This window comes from Poecilia formosa, unplaced genomic scaffold (assembly GCF_000485575.1).
Source record: "Poecilia formosa unplaced genomic scaffold, Poecilia_formosa-5.1.2 Scaffold96, whole genome shotgun sequence".
NCBI lineage: Eukaryota > Metazoa > Chordata > Actinopteri > Cyprinodontiformes > Poeciliidae > Poecilia > Poecilia formosa.
The window spans coordinates 385629-394690 of record NW_006800035.1 but is presented as its reverse complement, the minus strand read 5'-3'; the positions used below and the strand labels follow the sequence as shown (position 1 = coordinate 394690).

At 36.8% G+C, this 9062-nt stretch overlaps 1 long non-coding RNA gene across 1 annotated transcript; it reads left to right on the top strand.

The window, feature by feature from the left end:
- The first annotated feature begins 1303 nt into the window (after positions 1-1303).
- LOC107836915 (uncharacterized) lies at positions 1304-6947 on the top strand. The gene is made up of 4 exons (XR_001662888.1): positions 1304-1376; positions 3335-3413; positions 3499-3582; positions 6852-6947. It is a non-coding gene; the product is annotated as an uncharacterized LOC107836915 (long non-coding RNA).
- The last annotated feature ends 2115 nt before the right edge of the window (positions 6948-9062 follow it).

The window sequence follows — 9062 nt, the reverse complement described above, 5'->3', positions numbered from 1 at the left end:
AACTCTGGGAGAGGGGGAGTAATTTAAAAAGCCATCAGTGATAATTGTAGTCTATTGAGATTTATTTGTAAACAAAAGGAGCTCAAACTCAAGGAATAAAGTCTCAGTATCAGATTGTTGCTATGGTAACAAAACAATCTAACTATAAATATTGTTCTTTGAACTTTTACCAAGTAAACTTGCCAGCTCCTTAAAATCTTAAATTTAAATGTTAAACAATTTAAAATATTTTAGTTTATGTATGCTGAAACCATTATATCAAATGTAGCAGCATTGATCATCTCAATAAACAAGTGTTACATTCATGTATCTGTGGTCTGTGTTAAAATATCAGCATTTATGGGCCCCTGAAGCTCTGGGGGGCCTGATGGAGCCACTGACTTAATTTGCCTTAAGCAGAATTGTTAAAAATTGATACTCATTTTAATTGCATTTTTTTCTTGTTTTTAAGACTAGTTATGGATGTAAATAGCATTTCACTGGTGATGTTTTCCCATAGTGGCAGTTTCTGATATGGGTGACATGGGCAACTCCCCAGGGTGGGATTTTGCTGGGGGCAGCATGAGTGTCCGCTGCCCCCCCTAGGTTGTCGAATCAGGTCAGGTAGTGGTCAACCAAACACTCAAAATGTTCCCTCAAAATGTAGCTAACTTGTGCGGATGTGAGAGAAACAGTCACAATGTGATTTATAAACAGTTTTTTTACTTTAAAAAGAGTCTGTTTCACTCTGCCGCTCTCTGTAGTGCATTCTCGTGGGTTAATTTGCCCTTCTCAGTGTCTGACAGGTAGAGGTGGTGAGGTTTGTCCTGTGTATTGTGTTGAAGGGATAAAGTGAGACTAAGGGGGAGGGGCGCTGGAAAGGTGGTTCGCTTGGATGCCAAACATTCTAGGATCGCCTCTGCCACAACATATAGTTACCCAGTAATATTTTACATTTCCTGTCAATTTAACATCTTTTAATACAAAAACACAGTGGACTGCCGGTGGATCACGTTGGCACCCTGACCACCGGGTTTAGCAAGTTCTTTGTGGGAAACCCTGTAATTATTTAGGATTTAACTGAAGTTCAAAATATTTATATTTATTTTAACTGTATTTTTGTCTGCCCTTTTAAAGACTGTATGGCTGATATTTAGGTATTGAGAATAATGCCTTACAATAACATGATTAACTACTCTATCCTAGCTCTCCGACATCTGGATTTAGCAAGTTTTCTGGGGGTAAATCCTGGATGCCCACACCTCTTGAAGAGAAAGGGGCGGAGCCTCAGGTGGGCCAGTTGTAATAAGTTCAGGAGAAACAGGTGCAGTTTGTTCAAACTCCAATGTGTGTAAACAAAGCAGAAGGAAAATCAAAGATTTGGATCAGGGTATAGGGTAAGTTTTAACTTCATATTGTTCTTCTGTTGCTCTCAGAGTCCTGAGTGGGTTTTTTCTCTCTTAACTCTTGGATAGAACCAGAGGCAGAATTTAGCCTGGCACTGCTTCAGCTTTATGGAGGAGAGCTTGACCATGTGATTTCAGTCATCTGTAACCCAAACAACAAACTAAATGTACCCACACCAATGTGTCATCACCATCTGGTGTTGTAGTTCATCGTCAAACCAGTGGTTTACGGATTCTAACTCCCATTCTGTCCATTTTCGTCAATGTAGTCTGGGGGAAGACATTTCACTTGCAGTATGTTTAAACTTACTGCTTAAACTTTACCTTTAATAATATAAAGTTACCTAATTTTTAAAGTGCAATCAGTAATACTTTTATAACAAATTTATATAAGTAATGATTTATTGGTTAATGTCAAGTTGTCATAACAAAGACATTTTGAATAATGTCAACTTTGTATTAAAAGTGTCATAATTTACCGAATGATGCTTTATGACAACAGTCATAAATATTCATGTTCATGTTCATGACAGGTGTTTATGACAGTGTCATGTCAGTCTTATTCACCCCCCTTCAAATAAAGTGTTACCGAAATTCCTATTTCAAGCTGATTGCAGGTTAGTGAATATCTCAATGGTCAATACCTCAAACTGTGCAGTAGGTGGCGACAGCAAACAGCTGATTACATTTTAATCAAGTCTCAAACATTTATCCATGTAAAATGATTGTGGTCATGGTGAAATGACAACAGAGAGCCACTTAGATTATTTCAATAGATCACACCTCCCTCTACTGCTTTTATGGAAATGTTTGCTAGAGATCTGTTCCACACTGTAGTTTCAATGAGGTCTTAAAATTCCAACCCAGACCTGCTATAACTACTTCTCTTGTAAGAAGGGGCGGAGCTTAAAGTGTGTAAGTATGGTGAGATCAGGAAAAACCGGTCCACAGTGATTACATTTTACATGGTGGAATGGCAACAAATACAGTTTAACAGAAGAGAGAATTGATTTTCTTGAAATACATAGTGGACTGTGTATTGATTGGGTTTAAATATTAAGCAAAATTCTTCAAACCAGAGATTGTTGCATTTCATTTTCAAAGGAGGTCACTGAGACACTACAATGAATGAATATACATTTTTAATCTCTGGGAGAGAAATTGACATTTCAGTACGCCCCATCCAAAGAACGAAAAACAAGGACATGGGTAGACAGGTGCCTGAGGCTGGAGCCATTGGACGTGCTACCCTTTCGTTAGATAATAGTAACATTAGGGTAGGTTACATGAGGGAAATAAGGGACACACTGTGGGGTTGCAAAAAACGTCCGCACATCAAAACAAGATATGGACAACAGGGTGAGGGCGGCAGCGAAGGCTGTGAGTTCAGGGGGTGTCCTTGATAGTAGTCCATATTCCTTGATGAGTAATGGAGGGTTTATCAACCAGCCTCGGTAGAGGTCCACATATGCCCCTAGAAAATATTAAAAAATCAGCCCTCCGCTGCCCCTGCTTTTATTTAGACCTGTGTAAATAAGTTAACACATTAAAACCCATCTATAAAATACCTCTTGGAGCTAAAATGTTTCCAACTGTGAATGGATTGACATTTCTATACAGTCACCCAGAGTTTCTCCATTCCAGTCCTCAGGGACTACTGCCTTGTATGTCTTTCTGTTCCAGAATACTTGATTGAAATAATTACATGACCTGCATGTCAAGTTCCACAGATCCCTGTTATTCACCCACTTATTCAAATCAGGTGTGGTAGAAGGGAAACACCAAAAACATGCAGGGAAGTGGCTCCTCAGAACCCGAAGTGAGAAACACTGCTTTTGGCCCTAACCTTCAGGTTCAGGACTTTCACTAGAGCAGATATACAGCGGACTATATATGCATTCAAGACACTTTGGAAAAGAATAGAGATGATTATGAAGTTTCTTCTACAGGAGAAGGTGAGGCCAAGTGGTCTGACCTCATGGACCAGAGAATGGACACGGAAAACAAGAGTCTGAGCAAAGCTCAAAGGTGGGATGACCCTCACTTTATTTCTTTACAATGTCTCAAAGAAAAAAACTACATCATCTGTTCCATGTGTTCTTATGTGCTCCAGCAAGAAAAAGGCAGCAGGACCTAAAACCAGCAAACAGTCCTCTAAGAACTGCTCAACATGTCCTTCATGGTGTTGTTGTTTTCGGTAAGTTCTTCTGAAACCAGTCTTCATCATGGCAGCAACTTAATTTATAAAGGAATAGATCTCTACTATTTGTTTTGGGTTTTGTTTTATTGACTTTAAAGTAAGCATTTTTTTTTTTTAATCAGTGCTCATTCATTATGGTGAGCTATTTTACAATATTGTTTTTGACTCGCATTCACACTGTTCTGTTTGGCTCAGTTTTTGCAACAGTGATAGACCTTTAGAACTATCATAATGATAAACATGATGGTTCTAATTAAATCAGAGGTTTGTGTAACAGGACCAGTTTTACATTTAAGATTCCCATAAATCTTTTCATAATCTATTACATTTATTCTTTATACATTCCAGACTAAAAAAAATACCTGTTTAGAGTTGCTTTTGAAAATTATAAATGAAAAATGAATCAACATTCTTTTGAATAACGATTGCACTTGGCAGTTGTTGACTGTGTGTTCTACAACTTTGTATTTCTTTGTCCGTGGTTTTATGACATAAAGCACTTTGAACTGAATTGTTGTGCTATACAAATAAACTTGATTGATTGATTCTATAAAGATGTACACATCACTACCTTCTGATCAAGTCATCAGAAGGTAGTTTTATAAAGGTTGTTACCAATAGAATAAGATTTTTCAAGCTTTAATTTTTGCAATTTTATTGATTGTGGCTTACACCTAAAGAGAACCCAAAATTCAGTGTCTATGAAAATTCAAATGTCACGTAAACCAATTAAAAACAGATGTTATAAGCGCAAATGTGAGACTTCTAAAAGGTTTGTTCAGTCGAGTCTCGTCTTTCATGTATAGCTGTTCAGAAGAGCAGCAGGTGGGTGCACTGAATTACCCTAACTGGAGTTAAAAGTGATCCATTCCTAAGTTTAATTTATGATTTTCCAAATTGTGGTCAGCATGGAGAAGTGGGTTCTTTTTGACACGGTGAGGTCATCGTTTTGCAATATCTTTGTAATGAAACGTTTTCATCACTTCATATTACAGGTATTCCTCAAAAATTCAATTCAAATTTTTAATTTACCTTTTACAAATTTTAAGAAATATTATGTTTTATATTGCTACCTCTTTCTTCCATAAGTGGGTCCAAAATGACCCGCATTCATTTCCTATGGAATTTAATGGGAATCTTTGTTTACCAACTGTGACTGTCAGGAAAACATTTTTGTGAACCAAACACACTGAGACCTAAGTGTCACCCCTGAATAATAATATTTTACAAAGCAAGAATTTTTACATATAAGTATTATCTGTGTTTTAACCTCACAAATGTGTGTGTCAATCATCAATACTGTGACAGTGTTATTGTCACAAATCAACCTATTAGCCTTCTTCAAAGTTAGTTAACACCAGTTATCTAACCAAGCTAGATAACATTGCTGCCTATACTTTATTGTGCATGTGTATTATTTGTGTGTGTGTGTGTGTGTGTGTGTGTGTGTGTGTTTGTGTGTGTCTCTCTGTGTGTGACACCTTAGATGAGAAAACCAAAAGGAGAATGTGTTGAATGACATGCAAAACCTGTTGATCAATATTTTCAAGGTTCTTTCTTTTATCATCTTTTATCTCAATAAATAAAATAAAAAATCATAGCTATATCAATATATGCATAAATAAATGAGCTGAAAAAGAATAGAGTGCCTTCTCCATGTCGGGGAGAGTGTCCTTTCCAAAGTGGAACGGGAGATCGACAGGTGAATTGGTGCAGCGTCTGCAGTGAAGCGGTTGATGTACTGGTTTGTCATGGTGAAGAGAGAGCTGAGTCAAAAAGGAAGCTCTTGATTTACTGGTCTAAGTTCCTGCCCTCATCTATGGTCATGACCCTTAGGTCATGTCCGAAAGAACGAGGTCACAGATACAAGCAGCCGAAATTAGTTTTCCCCCTAGTGTCCCCAGACACCCTATCTTAGAGATACTGTATGTTACAGGGAGTAGTTGAAGTTCACTTGATTCTTATGTTGAGAGAGAGAGAAAGAATGAGAGAGAGAATTTCAAATCAGATCAGACATAGATCTCCACAAAAACAATGCATTTGATGATCATACTTTACATGTAGTAAAGTTTCCTACAACCTCATGCCTTGTTATATACTTGCGTTTCTCTTCATTAAAGGTGAGATTTTTAAATGTAATAAAACGTGATTTTAAGACAGATATGTGTGTAATAATCAGTGAGTGCATTAATCTATCTTTGGCCAATAACTGGTTCAGAATGTTGTTCACTGATGATGGTATTATTAGTACTATAATCATATTTCATATGTTGTGACTGCTGTTTTGTATATTTTATAATCCCCCTTCTGGGTAATAGGTAAGATGTGATAACATCAAACATTTAACTGCTGTTTTCAAGATATTTAAATTAATAAAACTTGCATGTCCTCTTATAATTGACAAGCCTCTACCCATATATACAATCATGTTTTTGATATTTTTTTCCATAATTCATCATCAACCCTTAATTTCATAAGTTATTTTTGTCAGTTGCCTGGTATTTAGGGATGTTGTTAATTTAATATTAAATATTGAATTACCACTATTAAATTATAATTTCACTGCAAAATCATACAGTTAGTTTTAGATATATTCAGGACCATCTTATTTGCATTAACTCATTCTGTCACTGTTTTTAATTCCTTGCTCATAATGGTGTCTAGTTTTGTATTAGTTAATGCTGATGTATATATGCTTAAATCATCTGGATGCATTACTATGTTAGCTTTATTTAACATAGTGGAGTGCAGATTGTTAATTTTGGATAAAACAGAAAAGTAATAGCAGAGTGATCCCACCAGTAGGTGTCACCAGCACTGCTGTCCAACATGTGGTGAAGAAAGAGCTGAGCCAAAAAGCAAACCTGTTAGTGACTTATCTACATTCCTACCCTCACCTATGGTCAGGGAAAATGGATTAGGACCAAATGGAGGATACCCTGGATATAAAAGGAGCTGAAATGAGCTTCCTGCTTTTGAGGTTTTCCATGTAAGTCCCAGATGGAGGCAATTCCAGGCAAAATCAGACGTCACTGGAGGTATTACAAATCCTTTCTGGCCTGGAAAGGCCTTTGGGATCCCCCAGAATGAAACACAGGATGTTGTTAGGAAGAGTGAAGTCTGAGGTTCCCTCCTAGACTTGCTGCCCCTAACAAAATATTTCCTGAGAAGCATAAGACAATTAATAAATGGGCATTTAACCTGAATGTGAGACTCTAAATACTTACCTGAAAGCATTTCCTTTTTGGTTGTCTGGTCATGTTCAGACGACAGAAACATCATGAACCTGAACGTGCTCAGACACTTCAACCTGGACCAGTACCTGAACCTCAGAGTGAAACTTACACTAAAGCTTCATTAAATCAGAGGTAAGTTTAGGCTATTTTCTACACTCCATCTCATATCTCCATGGAGACACAAACCAATCTAAGTCTATAAGATCCTCTGTCTGACTGAAAGTATTGCATTTTATACTCACCACTTTGGATCAGGTTAGGACAGAAGAAAGAACAATTTATCTGCACACTGAACTCAACATGATTATTCAACATTACATTATATCAAGAGTTTTAATGTACTCTGTTAGTCTGTTAGTCCTTATAGTAATTTTCAGATGTTTGATGTTTGTATGGAAGTATGCAGGGGGAGGTTAGGAATTTGGTAAAAATCCAACCAGATCATAAATCTCCTCAGAGTGACTTATATTCTAATATCTAGGGGCTGGAACATGATTACAACATGTATAATAATTTTATCTGCTGTAGCTGATAACATTTTTACAAAAATGAACCGTCACTAAAATTTGCATCATCTTTTGACCCAAAGACTTCCCGAGGACATGAAGAAAACCTGGCAGGAGATTTGTCCCAAAGGGGACAAGGATGCTGTAAGTGACCGTCCATCTTCTTTAAGCTTGTTGCTGTTTGTTTGTTCTTGTTTGTGTATTCTGGTTTAATTCTGTCATAGCTGATTTTAAAGTCAGATTTTCACTGTTACTCATACATTTGCAAATGTCACAGTTCCAAACTAAATTCTTAGTTTACAAAGTATATATTTAGAAGCAAATAATTCAATATGTACTTTAAATATTTAGTTCAACATATATTTTGAAAAATAAGTATTAATTTTCCCAACTACTTCTTCATGTGTCATCACAAAATGGCTGATGCAAATGGGATACTTATGGTGAGCCTAAAAAAACAGCCTGAAGTGTTAAATCAATAATTTCTTCATTCTACACTGACTGAAAAGGTTTGCTGGCCTCACAATGGGTAATGTGCGAATTATTCCATGTAAATCCTGGAAACTTACCTGGCCTCCAGGATTTCATGCAGCAAATGAAGCTAGTCTGAAAAAAATAAATGAGACACTTAGTAACTTAGAATATTTGGACAGTATGTCAACTGGCTTGAACAAAGAGTCAGAGCAACTGTGGATGACATTACAGACTTGGCCAAGCGTGTAAAACTGAAAATGAAAACTCTGCCCTGAGAGAATGAATTAAAGACGTGGGGAACTGAAGCATATGCTAAAACTTGCACTTTATCCACATCCCCGAGGGGGCATTCAACTGATAAAAATCAACAGCCATTCTTTTGAAAGTAAGCCATAACTCTTTAAAGTGTAACTAACCTCTGAAAGCTAAACCGCACCCATGGCAAATTTTGAAAAATTCCAGCAAACGTGGCGGAGCCGAGAAACACGGCCGAGTGAGGGGATGAGCATGGAGATGGATGGGAGTGTGATCAGTACGAAAGAAGCTGTTGTCAACTTACCAACTTTGTCACTATTTTTGTAAATCTTTCCTCTAGTGACTTCTTTTTTTCAAAACAATAACTAATAATAATTCTTATTCAAATTCTGACTCGCCATCAGGCAGGTGGGGTAATAGAGGTGGAGAGGGAGGAGGCTATGTGCTTTTATAGGTAAACAGGGGCTGTGACGAATTTATACAAAGCTGTACCACTGAAAACTGAACCGTGGAAAGCCAGTAGTGAGACACTTTAGGCAAAATAATGCCAAACTAAACAAATTGCGCAAACTCGTCAAAATTGAATCTAAACTGAAATAACATTATTAAAACTATCTCAAGCTAGGCTTCAGCCCAAAGCCTTCATCTGAAGGGCTATGCTCAAAAAGAGATTCATAGATATACCGTATTTTGAAAGGGTAATTCATTGAGGCTGAGATGTACCACCATATGTCATCACATGCCTTAATGTGAGGGAACATACTTAGAATGGAGTTTCGCAGGAGTTAGTTTAAAGTACAATGTTTTACATTACTCTTAAGATTTTACTTAAATCTAAAGTAACAGTATACAAACTGGATTCCAAAAAAGTTGGGACACTAAACAAATTATGAATAAAAACTGAATGCAATGATGTGGAGGTGCCATCATCTAATATTTTATCTACAATAGAACACAAATCACAGATGAAAAGTTTAAACTGAGAGAATGTATCATTTTAAGGGAA